At 41.4% G+C, this 15,006-nt stretch overlaps 1 protein-coding gene across 1 annotated transcript in view; it reads right to left on the bottom strand.

Annotated features, from left to right (window-relative positions):
• Window positions 1-3,368: 3,368 nt before the first annotated feature.
• clcn6 (chloride channel 6) overlaps window positions 3,369-15,006 on the bottom strand; it is a 70,899-nt gene continuing 59,261 nt past the window's right edge. Inside the window, exon 24 of the transcript XR_011585234.1 lies at window positions 3,369-3,378. The gene's annotated coding sequence lies outside the window, so the exon portion shown is untranslated. The remainder of the gene's footprint in view (window positions 3,379-15,006) is intronic.

A 15,006-nucleotide genomic window follows, 5' to 3' on the forward strand; every position in this document is an offset into this window, starting at 1 on the left:
CGCTCCTTCAGCCTGAGCACATCTGCCGACAGCTGGTAGCCAACAACAGAGAGAGCAGAGAGACAGTGTTCGGCATTTACATGCTTGGCATCACTTCATTCCAAAAGAAAAGGCAACATCATATACTGAGATCAGGATGTCAATCAATTATCAAAATTTTTTTTTACATTTTCGAGAGATGTGAAATAGAATTATTGTGCGGACCTGAGTTTGTTACATGAATAGTAACAACCCTGGCCCCTGTCTCACCTCCAGACAGCTAACCAATCACAGCAGTTGCTTAGACACAGGCATCCATCCAACAAGCAGTTCTGATGGACTGTACTATACTATACATAAAAACACTCTCATTTGGACAATGAAAACTTTTCCTGGATGACCTCTATAAAATGTGTCAGGTGAGGAAAAGAAATCCAAAACATTTCTAAATTGTACAGGACAATGTGCTGTTTCACTGTTCTCTTCCAGTCACAGGGGGGTGTACAGCCCATCCAAGGATGGCGTCACTTTTTCTTCCATCTTATTCTTGATTCTTCAGTCCCAAGGAGGAAGTCTTTCCTCATGGAGGTGGAAGGTTTATGACCTACCACTTGATCAATGAGTGCTAGATGTCTGGACATACAAGGTCCAATTTGTATCGCACCTTTCTGGTCATATCGCCTACTCAAAGCTTTTCCATCACATCCTCATTCACCCATTCACACATCATTCATACAGGATTAATATAAGTTGGAGGAGACTATTCTTTCACACACTGAAGCTGTGCTTCAGGAGCAAGTTGTGGTTCAGTGTCTTGCCCAAGGGGTTCAGAGATTGAACTACCAATCTCCCAATTGATGGACAACCCAATCTACCTCTGAGCCACAGCCGCCCTGATTTGAGGAGCACTGTTGTATTTCTCTGTCTATAGCTATCCTATAAGAATGTATAGTGAATATGTAGACTTTTAGATCGCATTACTATAAATACCAATTATTTTTGTGTATTTGGAATTACTCAGCAAAAATGCCCAAAAAAGCCTATTGAAACACAATGCGGCATTTCTGATTCACCTCTGTAACAAACTAACTAAACAATCCATGCAATGAAGAAAATACCTTATTTTTGTTGCAATGGATTTATAAATAGGTATTATAAACTTAGTAAAACAGGATTTAAAATCAAATCAAATGAATGAATTTAAGTTTAAATTTCATCTGTGCTCAGTGAGTAACGTGATTCAATACACAGCTCTAGTTATTGCTATTATTTACTTTGATTGCTGTAGAGCCTTAGAAGACAAGACACCTACCTTATATATCAGTGAATCTCTTACATTTAGACAAATCATTCCTCCCTCAAAACCCTCACAAAAGTATCCAAGATACTGAGAGACATCTTCTGCATTTATAGCCAGCTGATAAACTCCTTATTCCTTATGATTTACTTCATAACATTTCTACACTGAAAGTGTACTGAAGTTCTTACTCACTGTGTCGTTTTCAAAACAGAGCTGAGTGGGGAAAGTCCAGCAGTAACACATGGCGGCAAAAGCAGAAGACAGAAGTGCTGACTGAGAGACGGACTGCCAGAAATTCTGTACTTCCTTTTTTGTCAGTTTCATTCACACTGTGCAGTAACTGAAACGAGCTTGGGTTAATCCCCCGCCAAGGAATTTTTTGGGTTGTTGAGGTCAGCACCCCACAGATTGATGGGTTTTTTATTATAACATTCAGTATCATGTAAATGCCAACCATCCTGACACACCCCTACACTAGAGATCTTGCTTGATCTTAAAGCTGCATGACTCAATACTTTTATATCAACATCAGGTCATGAGACGATGCAAGGGGGGGCTTGTAGTGGCAAACCTGCACAGAATTACCACCAGCTCTGCAGTTTCTCTCAGCCCCACAGAGTGATTTGCCATCTTTCTTTAACTGTTTTGATTTTTTGGACCACATTTTTATAGTTTTGGTTCAGTATCAGGGCTCTCATCAATCAACAGGAATACAGATATTTATCTCAGGAGATGGTGGCAACCAAAACCAGAGTTAAAAGTGAGTGAATATTAGACTTATACTCATAAGGCGGACACACACACTCAAACGCTCTAAATAAATGATAATGTTGCTATGTAGCTGCTGGATGTGTCAATAGGCAACCATTTTCTAACCATAGCCATTGAAACACAATAAGGTGATAATATGTCAATATGTCAGCTGTTCTCGTGTCTGTGATGAAAAAGTGACCAAAGAATTAATTATGCTACTTCCAATTTAAATTTGTACTCAGTAAGGTTGTTTTACATGTTGTCCAGAGTATTAGCCAAACTAACTTAACTGAAACTAAACTTGACTCTTGAACCATTTCTAAAAAAATTATGAAATAAGTAAGAAACAATAAAGAAATAAAAGAGAAACGGTGAGAAATGCTTGAGAAATACAACTACAACAAAAAATGAAATCCTGTAATAACATAAAAACAAAACTAATGGGAAAAAATGGCACTAATGGTGAGCACACATCCTGCATGTGGACAGAAATGTCACATCCTTTCTAGACATATTACTCATGTATGGCTTTGTATAAGCCATACATGATTGATGTACTCATATGATGCATATTACATAGATTTGCATTATCAAGAAACAAAAACATAGAGTATGAATATAACTACATAATAGTAGTTGTCCAGTCTGTCCCACCAGAGATGAGTCCAGTGAAGGTATTTTATTGTTTTTACTGTAAGGTGTCCTTGAGTGCCTTGAAAGGCGCCTATAAATAAAAAGTATTATTATTGTGAAGGTGATGTTGTCCACCAGTTTCAGCAGCTTGACGGACCGATAACTGGAGGTGTAGTTGTTGGTGTGCAGGGAGAAGAGCGGAGGAGAAAGAGCACTGCTTTTAGGGGAACCAGTACTGATTGTCTGGGAGTCTAAGACATGCTTCCCCAGCTTCACGTGTCTGTCTGCGATCCACCAACAGGTGTCGTCGGGCTCATTCAGCTGGGAGAGCTTAAGAGCAGAGCTGAAGTCCACAAACAGGATTCTTAGCAAGCTTTATTTACCTGCTGCTGGTGTGTATGTGATATGTGTCGATGTGTATGTGGTATGTTGTGGCGTGCTGCTGGTATGTAAACTGTACACGCACCGACGTTCTGCACAAATGAAGTTCCTAACGGATAAATAAAGTTCTTTGAATTGAATTGAATTGAATTGAATTGAATAGGTTCCCGAGGAGACCAAGTGCTGAAGGATGAAGTGCAGGGCCATGTTTATGGCAAAATCTACAAATCTGTAGGCAAGCTGCAGGGGGTCCGGGAGAGGCTCAGTGATGGATTTGAGGTGGGACAGGGCAAGACACTCAAATGACTTTGTCACCACAGATGTCAGGGCAACTGGTCTATAGTAATTTAGCCCCGTGGTCCTGGTATGTGGCACATCTCCAGTGAGGTGCTGAAAATGTCAGAGCGCTTCAGGATGGATGGAGAGAAAGAGTCTGGCTCAGCTGCTTTGAGGGGGTTTTGCCTCTTGCAGAGAGAGTGGAAGCAACTGTAGGGAGGCACCAGCACCTGCTGTGGTGGGTAAGGTGAAGCTGGTAGGCTGGAGCTGATGGATAGAGTCACAGGGCATCCCCTGTCAGGACTATCCCATTGTCTTTCAAAGCAAAAATAAAACTCTTTCAGCTCATTGGCCAGGTGCTGTTCATTAGCAAAGGGGGGGGGGGCTCTGGGTTTGTAGCTGCTGATCTGTCAGAACCCCCTCCAGACAGAAGCAGAGTCATTGTCTGAGAACCAGTGCCTTAGTTAGTTAGTTCACCACCTTGCTGAACCGATACTTTGTCTCTTAAAAACCTGCCCGTCTCAACTCCTGAACGCTTCTTCCTTCTCTGACCCTAGCTGTCGGTACACAGACCATCTTGAACCTTGTCTGTGCTAGCAGAATCAGTCTGGTGTTGAAGTGACGACATACTGGGAGGTGGTTCTTTATACAGCCAGTGAAACAACTGATACAAAACTTTTTTTCTCCATCCATAACGAAGAATACAGTAGCCATAGAGCCCCCACATTCCTTTTGCAAGGGGTTAATGAAGCAAAGATCGCAGAAGTTACAAAGGAATTATCACATTTAGAACATTTTGAAGAATGAACTAAGAAATATGGCTCTATAAGACCTGTGACCCATCTTAGTAATTTATCAGTTATGACCAATAAATTCCCAATTAATTGGAAAACGCATCATTACATCATCATTACATCATTACACCAGTCTTTTCACGTGGGGATCGTAATCTGATATCTAACTACCTATTTCTATTCTTTCTGTCCTGTCAAAGGTACTTGAGAGGGCTGTGACAGAGACCAAGCCACTTAGCAATTTCGATTTAGACCAAAATACTACAAATTGTTGTTTCATTGAAAAAGTAAAGGACCCCTTGGATGAAGGTGATGTCATGGGAGTACTGTTTCTTGACCTGGAGAAAGCATTTGACACTTTCAACCATGGCATTCGCTTGTCTAAGCTGTCAACATTTTTTTTTAAACAAGCAGTTGATTGGACCAATAAAAGTCATCCCTTTTAATCAGCAGAATGGGTATACCCCAAAGATCAATCCTTAGACCTCAGCTTTCCAGTCGATTTATAATTGACCTGCCTACAAGCTACCCAGAGGCCAACTGCCAGCTTTATGCAGTCATCTATGAATCACATAAGTCACGTAGCAAGACAAGATCCTATCCGCATGTTTGGATGATGTCCATCAGTGGCTTCAACATAACCAGCTTGGATTAATGTAATAAACAGTTTATATGTGATTCTCCTTCAGAGAAGAGGGCTCAATTGAAAATTTTAAAATCTTAGATCCACAACTTATGTTTTATAAACAAAAGAAGATTTCAAAAACAGTAAAAAATTCTCTTCTAATGATTCACTACATAGCCACTGCAGCCATTTATACACTCAATTTTCTCTTGTTTTTCGCGTTATATGAAAGTATTGGGTCAAGCACTGCCATCTAAAATCAGTAACCTCACATCCTTATACAATCAGACACTGACACCTCTCTGAATTATGGATGATTAGTCTGTTTGGTGGCATCATTGTCACATGCTAAATAGGTACAATCTACTGTACTCATTTTTTCATTTTTGTTTTCTAAAATTAGCTTTTAAATGTATCAATGGTGGAGCGACAGAAACTCTTTCCAGATATGTTCAAAGACAGGACAGGAAAAGAGTAACTAGGAACAAGGCAAATGGCAATTGTGAAATACCATATCACGGATCTAACTTTGGACAATCAGCTTTCTGTCAACTCTGGAACGCATGACCAACTGAAATCAAGTTAATTTCAGATATAAAATCTTTCACAACAAAGGTGAAGAAAACCAGAGCTGTGCTCATTTTTAGCTAACTGTACAAGAACTGACTACTGCGGTTTTCATTTTTGTGTATTGTGTCTGTATTTTAATGCAAATCCATATCTATAGTGTATTTGCTCCCCCTGACACGAAGCCAATGAACGCACACAGCCAACTGGTAGATCTCAGCAGACAGACAACTGTAAAAGTAGATCTTGGTTCAAAAAATTGTTGTGCTAGTATTAAAAGTGCTTCTAATACTAAAGGTTATTCACATCGAAAAGAAAATCTGTAAATGAGTTACCTTGCTGCTGCTGCCAGCTGGAGGAACAGTCTCACTGTCAGACAGCTCATCATAACTCTCAAACTCACTGGAGCTCCAGCCGTTGGAGCTATGACAATCGAGTCTCTGAATGTCCTCATAGATGTCTTCAACATCTACACACAGAAAGCAACAGATGAGCAAAATGTACTGTGCAGTTTCATGCAACATAGTTAATACTTGTGTCTCTATTGTTTTAGTCAGTCTGTTGAAACTGTGTAGTCTACAGTGTTAAATACTGTCCAATGATATGTAAGCTGATGACTTCTTTTTGAGGCAGGACAACCTCTGTATGGATTATAATGTGAAAATGAGGAAACTCACCTCCCGCTGAGTGCTGTAGGTTCTCAACAGGCACATCATCATAGATGACTTCTGGGTCTCTGACCACAATGTCTAGGGTGCAGGCCACTGTAGCCTCTGCGTGGCTGGGTGATGCATCTACACCAGCTGTGTGACGTTCAGTCTGTGGCCTGACTGAAAAGGACACCTCATTCTGCTCTGGGCTGAACCCATTTACTGCACCGCTGGACTCACCCTGACAGCCTTCTGGCATTAAAGAAGGCTTACCTAGGAAACAATGACACCATGGCTTTAAGCGCTACAGATCATGCTAGTATTTGTGAATGTCTGTGTTTGTAAAAATCACATTTACTTACAATAATTGTTGTCTAAAATCACACTGTGGTATTTTGGATTTGTTTGTACCGACATTTTGCATTAAATTCAATCAGTGTTAGGGGTTCAGATGTGACAACAGCAAGAAGCAGCTATTCAATTAACCCTTGTATGGTGTTCGGGTCTGTGGGACCCGTTTTAATTTTTTTATCAAGAGCAAAATGATACGATTAATTATTTTTTCAAACTCAGACTCATTGGCCTTGACTCATACTGATGAGTCTGAGTCTGAAAAAATTATTAATCGTATAGTTTTTCTTTTGATAAAGAACATGAAAACGGATGAAATCGGGTCCACAAACCTGAACACCATACAAGGGTTAAAAACAACAATAGCTGCTCCTAAAGAGGTTAGCACAGTTCAGCATCAGTTATATCTGAACTAGAAAGTATTTATTCATTGAAAGAAGATAAAAAAACAGCACTTCTCCCGACTGGCTGTGGCAACAGTTCTAACTACACTGTTGCCCATAAAGTTGGAATCAAATGTTTTTTACCTCTTCTCATGAAATGATTGTGACAATGTGATTTATTCTTGATAAATTAAGTGTATATCTTCTCAACTTTATTGATCAAACTCTTCCAAACATATCACAGTGAAACTTAAACCACAATGAACCTTTGCAAGCTGTGGATTCAGGCTTTAACTAAATTGGGGGTATTGAACAATTATTCCAATTTTATGGGCAACAGTGTAATGTGATGAGTGTGATGGTGATTGACAGATGGTTCGAATGGTTCGCTTAGCACACTAAGGAAAGTCCCATGTGGAAGGTAGTTACTGTATAAACAGGACTTTGAGCTATTACCTAGCTATTACCCAAGCTAACACTACAGGCAGTTTGTGTACCTTTGTTTAATCGCAGTGTGAGCTCTGAAACCACACTGAGCCAGTCCTTGGCTCGATGTGATGCCCGGACTGTCCGAATGCAAGTGAACACAAAAACATCGTCACTTTGGTGAGCATATGGACACAGACTCTCTGATGAGAGCTGTATGTGGGGGCCAGATGAGGCTCGTCAGGCTGATACTACGGTTAATCTTATTTCTTACCTTCATAAACACTGTTCGCTTTCCAGAAGCTCTCTGACTCTCCACTCATTCCCAGATCAGAGGAGGTGGAACATCTGCAGCAAGGATTTTCATTTTTAAGGTGGGATTTTCAAAGAACTTTTCATATTGATCACTTTAAAATGTCTACAGTGACAGTCAGCTGATTCTCCGTGGCAAAGGGTCTTTGCCTTTAAAACCACAAGAGTTTCTCTCCCATTTGGGGGATGAATTACATTTCAGGACTTCTAAGCAGCTAAAGCCTGGTGGACAAAAGAGAGCTCAACTGAAGGTCCACTTTCTTACTTAACTTTCTTACTAAACAAGTGACTGAAAATGGAACTTTGGTCTATGAAGTGGTTGTATATAAGGGATCATAACCTCTGCCTCTGTTCATTCATTGATGAGGGCAGTGCAGTGTGGTTTAAAGTTCTGGAATAAAGCTAGGAAGAGGATCTTGAGGGAACTTCCTTCCAATGATTGAGTTGGTCAATATTGTTGTGGATTGGTCTTTTGCTGCCATGAAATTTAATAAGCCCCGTTTAGTGTTGGACCCTTTTTAAGCATTATCACCGCCCCATGCCAAAATCTAAGTACAAGACAGCACGAAATGAGTCACAGTCACATTTCGCCAAACTTTGGAATTTTAAGTTAACCACTTAAAACTCCCTTACAGCATTAATAGAAGCAGCTATATAACTGTGGTCCCTTTTCTTTTTGGTTAACAGTAACACTTAAAAGGAGTATATTCAACTCTTTTTCAATTCTGTATCCAATGGACAAAGATGAAATTCTAACATTGTGCAAAACATGTTTTACATGTTTTACAATGTCCAAGATATTAAAGACTGATTTTAAATGAGATTTCTTTAGTATGTGTTACAGGCCGTAATTTATTCCGTTACAACTTACCCGTCTGGTAACTCCCTGACCTCCATTTCTGTCAAAAAAAAGAACATTAGAATGAAATTTACATGCACACAAATTCTCATTTGAAGACATTCATACCTGTTCTGTGCATGCTAATTCACCTGAGCAGCGGTCTGCACTGTCTGTGGTCCAGTCACTCTCAATCAAACAGCAAGAACTCATTTCTGTGGGTCTGATGTCATCCCCGCCATCAAACTCGAACGTCTCCTCCTGCTCATCTTCATCTTCATCTTCCTCTGTGTGTGACGGCCCTTTAGACACTGAGGAAAGAAGCAAGTGATTGAAATCATAACTGCCCCAAGTGACCTCTAACACAGCTTGTCTGTCAACTGAAAACAATGTCTGCAGGACATGCTACTGATAGTTTAGGGCCAACAAACGCTCCTAGCAACAAACTGATCTAACATGAACATGACGTCAGATTGAATGAAAGTAAAAAAAACACACTTATTTGCTCTCCTTGCAGTGCAGTGAGCTGATTGATGTCGATGTCATGTCTGTAGTGGTAAGCCTTGCTTAGCATAGTCAACTAGTCATACTCATGGCAGATGGTCACAGATCCCTCAAAAGGATTAATCCACGTAAGACGCCTGGACCTGATGGCATGTCTGACATGTTTCAGAAGACCACCACTGTCCCTGTCCCTGAGGAGACTAAAGCCCTCTGCCTGGGCAGCTCCTGCCCACTAGCAGTCATTTCTCTACCATCATGAAATGCTTCGGGCGGTTGGGCACTTCCTGTCTCCCTGACTCACGAAACCTACTCTAATTTGCATACTGACCAGCCAGATAAACAGACAACGCCATCGCCCTCACACTCCACACTTGTCCTCTCCCGCCGTCTCTGGCTCGATCAAAGACGACGATGAGACGGCACCCACAGAGGACGTAAGAGCTCAGTGGTCAGCACATCATCAGAACTGAGCAGCCATCCATGGAGAAGCTCTACACCCAGCAGTGCAGAGAGACAATCTGAAACATAACAAGTTGACACGTGCTGTAAAAAGCCCAGGACAGGAGGGCTTTTAGGGCAACAGGTCATTAAAACCATTACAAGTAACCTTCCACACTCCTCCATATAAAAACAGTTTGACTTGTGTAGCATCATGGGGCTACAATTAGCATTTTGCTGTGCAACACTGTGTTGTACAATTGACAAATAAAGAATACAGAACTAAAAATAAAGAAAAGACCTAAAGATCACCTGAGCAGCATTGTAGTCAGCAGCTACTGAAAACAGAGGATTAGTGCTGTTGTGTAACAACACAGAAAGGGGTTGATAGGAGAGATTATACTTGAAACACATGGCTTTTAAGCACTAACCCTTCAAATGTCACTTCGAATTTGCACCACAACTTACACACCCACAAGACAACAAGGCTGGCTCAGGTCTCCAGACCACCAGGGGGCCTCAGACACCCCACTTCACTTTTCGTTTGTGTTAATACGCTATGGGTTTTTAGCTTGAATACAGGTTGGCCTAAGCATCTGATCGGTGTGTTTCATTGAAAGACACTCTGCAGACAGTACCTACAGTACTCTCTCCATAGTACATGGTACTGGAACATCAAATCATTACATTTATACTTTGATTTACAGGTGGAAGTGTGCTATTAAAAAGATACCTTAAAATACACTGAAACTGCAGTTTAAGGGCAACAAAAAAACACTCCTGACAATAAGCTGATGAAATACAAAGAAACTGCAGTGCAGACATACCAAAACATTTTTAATGTAGTCTGAAGACAGTTGACATTCTGGTCAGTCATAAAATGTTACTGATAAAAAACACTCCTGCTGAGAATATCAGCATCATGCTCACAGGACTCCAAAACCAGTTTCAGTTTCCCAGACTGAAGCTTATTTCAAGCACTTTGGGAGACATCCAGAGTTCACTGTGCCAATCCTCCTGAATCTGTTGCTGAACAGGTGCCTGACGGGTAGATTGGTGTCAAGGTTGACTTAGTAGCCCGTGGCCTGCAGAGGCTTGCTCCTTCTTACACAGCATATGGTAACTCAGCTAGTAGGCCCCACCACAGCAGGGGATTAATAAATCAGGCTGCATCTAAAGGAGATTCCCCGAGCCTGGCCTGCATGTGTTGGTGTTAAACCTGTTCTCTATGTTGCAGAATCTGATGGTATAGAAAATGCTGTTATGAAACAAGATGTAAAACAAGGTAAACTAAGTTCAGGGTTTCAGGGTTTTTTGTTTCAAATATTATGACAGCCTGTGAAAACTATTTCTGAAAGTGGGACTTTTGAATGGTTTTATGGAAATGCAATAATAAATCATCGGAGCACCCCTTTATTTAAAAGTATAGATGAAACCAGACACGTTCTCTCATTGAGCCACATGAAGAAATCTACTATAAATGTAACAATATAAGTGCCTATCTACATGTTGATATCAAGGCATCAATCCGTAGAGAACAGTACCGTTCACACTTTGCCCTTTGTACTGTCACACAGTGCTGAAATGATGTCTTACAAACTTAACATCATTCATTAGTGATGGAGAGTTTACAAACTGATATTTTCTTATAGCAACACTTTAGTTAAAAAGAAGAAACTGCAGTCTGGGAAATAAGATAAAAGAACACTTTTCTCCCCATTCTCTTCAACTGTATGTTTTTGAATGGGAGGAGAGGTGCTGGCTTTGACTGTTGTCTGGCTTACAACAGGTAATTAATCATCAATAATCCATCATCATCATCATCATTATTATTATTATCATTATCATGAAGCATATACATCTAAAAGATATTGAACATCGGTGCGATGGCTGAATGGCTTACCCAATAGATGACAGAGAGATGCATGTGAAGAGGTCATCCTGGGTCCTCTAATAGTCTCAGTGGTCACTTAGCTCCTGTGAACACACACATCACCTCATTAAAGACATTTAATTCATCAGAGAGATGATTTACAGTCGACGCTGTAGGTGACGTGTGTCCAGCTGTGGTCTACAATTAAACCTTTTTATTTTTAATATCAAGACAATCAATATGTCAAGACCTGTCCCCTAAAACATGAGACACATGTCAACCCTTGTGAGTCAGTACTGTTTGACAGGACAGCTTGCTACAGAGACTAACCAGTCAACTGACTTAGAACAAACATCACAACACTCATGATCAGACAGGTTTCTGCTCTATAGAGAAGGGAACATGTGATGTAAATGCTGATTTAAAGGGTGCTGTTTGAAGACTGATAATGTCCTCAGGTGATGTCACCTCTGCTGCAGGCTCCAGGCTCCAGGCTACACTAGCCACTTCTAGCATAACATAACATCTGTGCTTCTGCTGAATTGGTTTTTACACTTACACTGTCTCACAATGCTAAGTGTGCTGGTGTGCTGCTGAAACGGTGGGAAACTAACTGTTTGTGTGTTTCAGAACAAACCACGTCTAGTAGCTGCAGTGCAGGAGTTCAGTAGTAGCTGAATGTTATATATATATATATACATATATATATATGTGTGTGTGTATATAATATCTGATGCTGCTCATGTGGGAATTCTTGAATCCTTAATGTTGAATTCCTGAATCGTTGGGTCTCTCTCTTTATTAAAGAGTTTGGTCTAAACCTGCTCTTTATGGAAAGAGTCTTGAGACGTTGTTGTTGCTGTTGTGAATTGGCGCTATATAAATAAAGATTGATTGATTGATTGAATGCAGTAACCTTCAAAAACAACATTCAGTAGACAAACCCATATTCATGCAACATTTGAAGAAACCCACACGTGAATGTAAAATAGATAGTACTAACATGATAAAACACACAATGTGATGCATTTGAAAACAGAATTGTAAGGGATTTCTTAAGTGTTCTCACACATGCACATGGTGACTCACAGGTATAATGAGCAGAGGACACCAGTGTTTACCCGTGTGGATGTTCTGGCTATAGTTGTATTTTGCTGCATTTGGCCAGAGGCAACATGAGCTACATTCCTTCACAGCAAATCCAGACATGTTCTATTCCAGACTCCACCAGAAAACAAACCACTTAAACACCGGACCGTAGCTGTTATTCATTGTCAAAACGAGGCAAGCGGTCATCAAATGAAGCTCCTTCAGACATGAAAATGTGACCTATTACTGCCACAAGAGTTATTAACATCTGAAGACGTAAATATTCAGATCAAAGACTCTGAGAGGAACAATCTCTTGTGTCAAGTTGAATTAAGGAAAATTGATGAATAATTCAGCAGGCTATATGGCAAAAAGCCTCCATTCTGAAGAATATACCGTGGGCCTGGCAGCTGAATGGACAATAGCAGATAGAGAGGGAACCGTGCTGCTGGCTGTGATGAGAAAACAGCCTCTGGATTGTCCAGAGCATCTACTGACCCCCACTGCAATGACAGCATTCAGTTCAAGCCAAGAGCCAAACATGGCAACGAGATGAAGGCACATTCTTGCATAATGTTTCACTGAAAGCTGATGAATTCTATTCTGTGAGGAGGGAGCTTATTAGCCCATCAGGGTCAGGACATGAGAAAGACGGTTGCTCTATCAGTCAAACCAATAATATAATATATGTTAACAACTATCAGCCAGACTGACCTGAAATGTAGAATTCATGGCGCACATGAATCCTAATGATTTGGGGATCCTCTGACCTTTTGGGCGGTGCCACCATCAGTTAAAAGTGTCCCCTTGTCCAACACAGACATTGACATCCCAACAGGATGAATCCTCTAACAGGCAGTGCATGAGTAAGATGTTGGTCCAGCTTCCAGAGCAGCTTTGGTGCCATAGATTTTCAGGACAAAGTTTCTATTTGGCCACAGGATGAACTTTCCTGTTCATACGTACATAGATTTTACATCTATGTACATATGAACAGGAAAGTTATACCTATATTTCATGATCTCATGGAGAGATAACAAAGACTGTTTACAGACTGTAAACAAGAAACTTAACTAAAAGGAATAAAGCTTTTTTTTATTTACAGACTTCATGCAATGCACCAAACGAAGGGCACAACTAACATTCTTAACCACAGTCCTCAAAAAGACCAATCTAATAAAATCTTTTTAAAATATCTATTGTGGATTCTCAAACATGGTAACGTCTGTGGGGCTGCCTGTAGGGTTTCAGCACTGCAGAGTAAAAGTGTGACTGTGTGACTGCAGTAAATGAACCTTTAACCCTTTAACCTTTAAAAGGCTCCAGTAATAAACTCTTTTTTTCTCAGTTGCACTCCGGCTGCAGGGACACTGTGGACGTTGCCCTGGGCAGGTGACCTGCAGGCTCCCAGCTGTTTCTTTTGGAGCAGACTGTCTGTTATATGGTGAAGACACACCTCAGCATAAATCCTCTGATGGGTCACATGTGTTCATAAAGACTGGTCAACATCGGTCCTTTCCAGCAGCTCATGCAGACTATTGTGTTGCTGTCTTCAGTGTCTTCTTGTTCTCATCTTGAGATATTCTACAGATCTCTTTCTGACCAGTTGCTTTGCAGTAAACCTTTGCTTTGCTGTCTTATTTTATATATATATAATTATATGCAGGATATGACGTATAACACAGTTTAGTTTGTGTTCATGTGGAAACCCTTTTCTGAACGATGATACTATGATACTAACTTGACAATACTGTGATCAGTAAATGGTTACATGTTGATGGAGTTTGAATGAATCCAGACTAATCATTTAAACAGATCCTCTCAGTATGACACACAGTGATCTGATAGTAATGATGGTCCACCTCCCTCCTCGCCATCAGTCTCCTTGTGTCACTAACCTGGAGGTCCTCCCCGGTGTAATGAATAAGTTCCACAGGATGGTTACAGTCTCTGTGACCCCCTCCCCCCCCCGTCAAACCCCCGGCTCACCTGGTGCAGTCCAGCGGCTCCCTCACGCTCCTGAGCAGGAAAACATGACTTCCATTAAACATGGGCTTCCCCGGCAGTACTCTTCTTTCTGGGGCTGTCCTGGCCGGTTGCCCTCCCTCTCTCCCTCCCTCTCTTCCTCCCTCCCTCTCTTCCTCCTCCCCTCCCGTCGCAGAAGGGATCAGCAGACCCGCGGAGGAGCCGCTGATCTGGGCGGGACGACGCACCGCGTGAGAACAGAGAAGGACAGAGGCTCTGAGCCTCTGAGCCAGTCAGTCAGTCAGCCAGCCAGCCCCCACCAGTCAGTCAGCCTGTCCACAGTCAGCTGTCACCAGGAGGGGGGGGTCTGTGTTAAAGGAAGAACAGGGTTTCCTTTAGTTCGCTACGAACGTGGGCGACGTGTCTGTCATCAGGTGTGGATGTCCCCCCCCCAAGTCAAGTCTGTCCTATCCCAGTGTGACTGTTTACCACTGGGAGAGGGTTTCAGGAAATGATCTGATATCAGACCATCATATTGATTTATTGTCTGACTGAAACCTGGCTGCACCATGAAGAGTATGTTAGCCCCCCCCCAGTCATATTAATACTCACATTCCTCCAGGCTGCAGACGAGGAGGGGGTGTTTCCGACATTTTCTATCCATCTTCTATCTGTAGTTACGTTTAAGGAAGCAAGTACATCAGTATTTGAGTCAATGCCATGTCTCAATACAACAGATGACTCCTATGCTGATCTTAGCCCCCCCCCCCAAATTGATCATCTGGCTGATAGTGCTGCAGGCTCATTGCCCCTCTATAAAAACTAAAGTTCTGTTTGGGTCACTATTCTGGTTTGTACCATTTCTGGGG

This window comes from Pempheris klunzingeri, chromosome 11, assembly GCF_042242105.1.
Source record: "Pempheris klunzingeri isolate RE-2024b chromosome 11, fPemKlu1.hap1, whole genome shotgun sequence".
Classification (NCBI taxonomy): Eukaryota; Metazoa; Chordata; class Actinopteri; order Acropomatiformes; family Pempheridae; genus Pempheris; species Pempheris klunzingeri.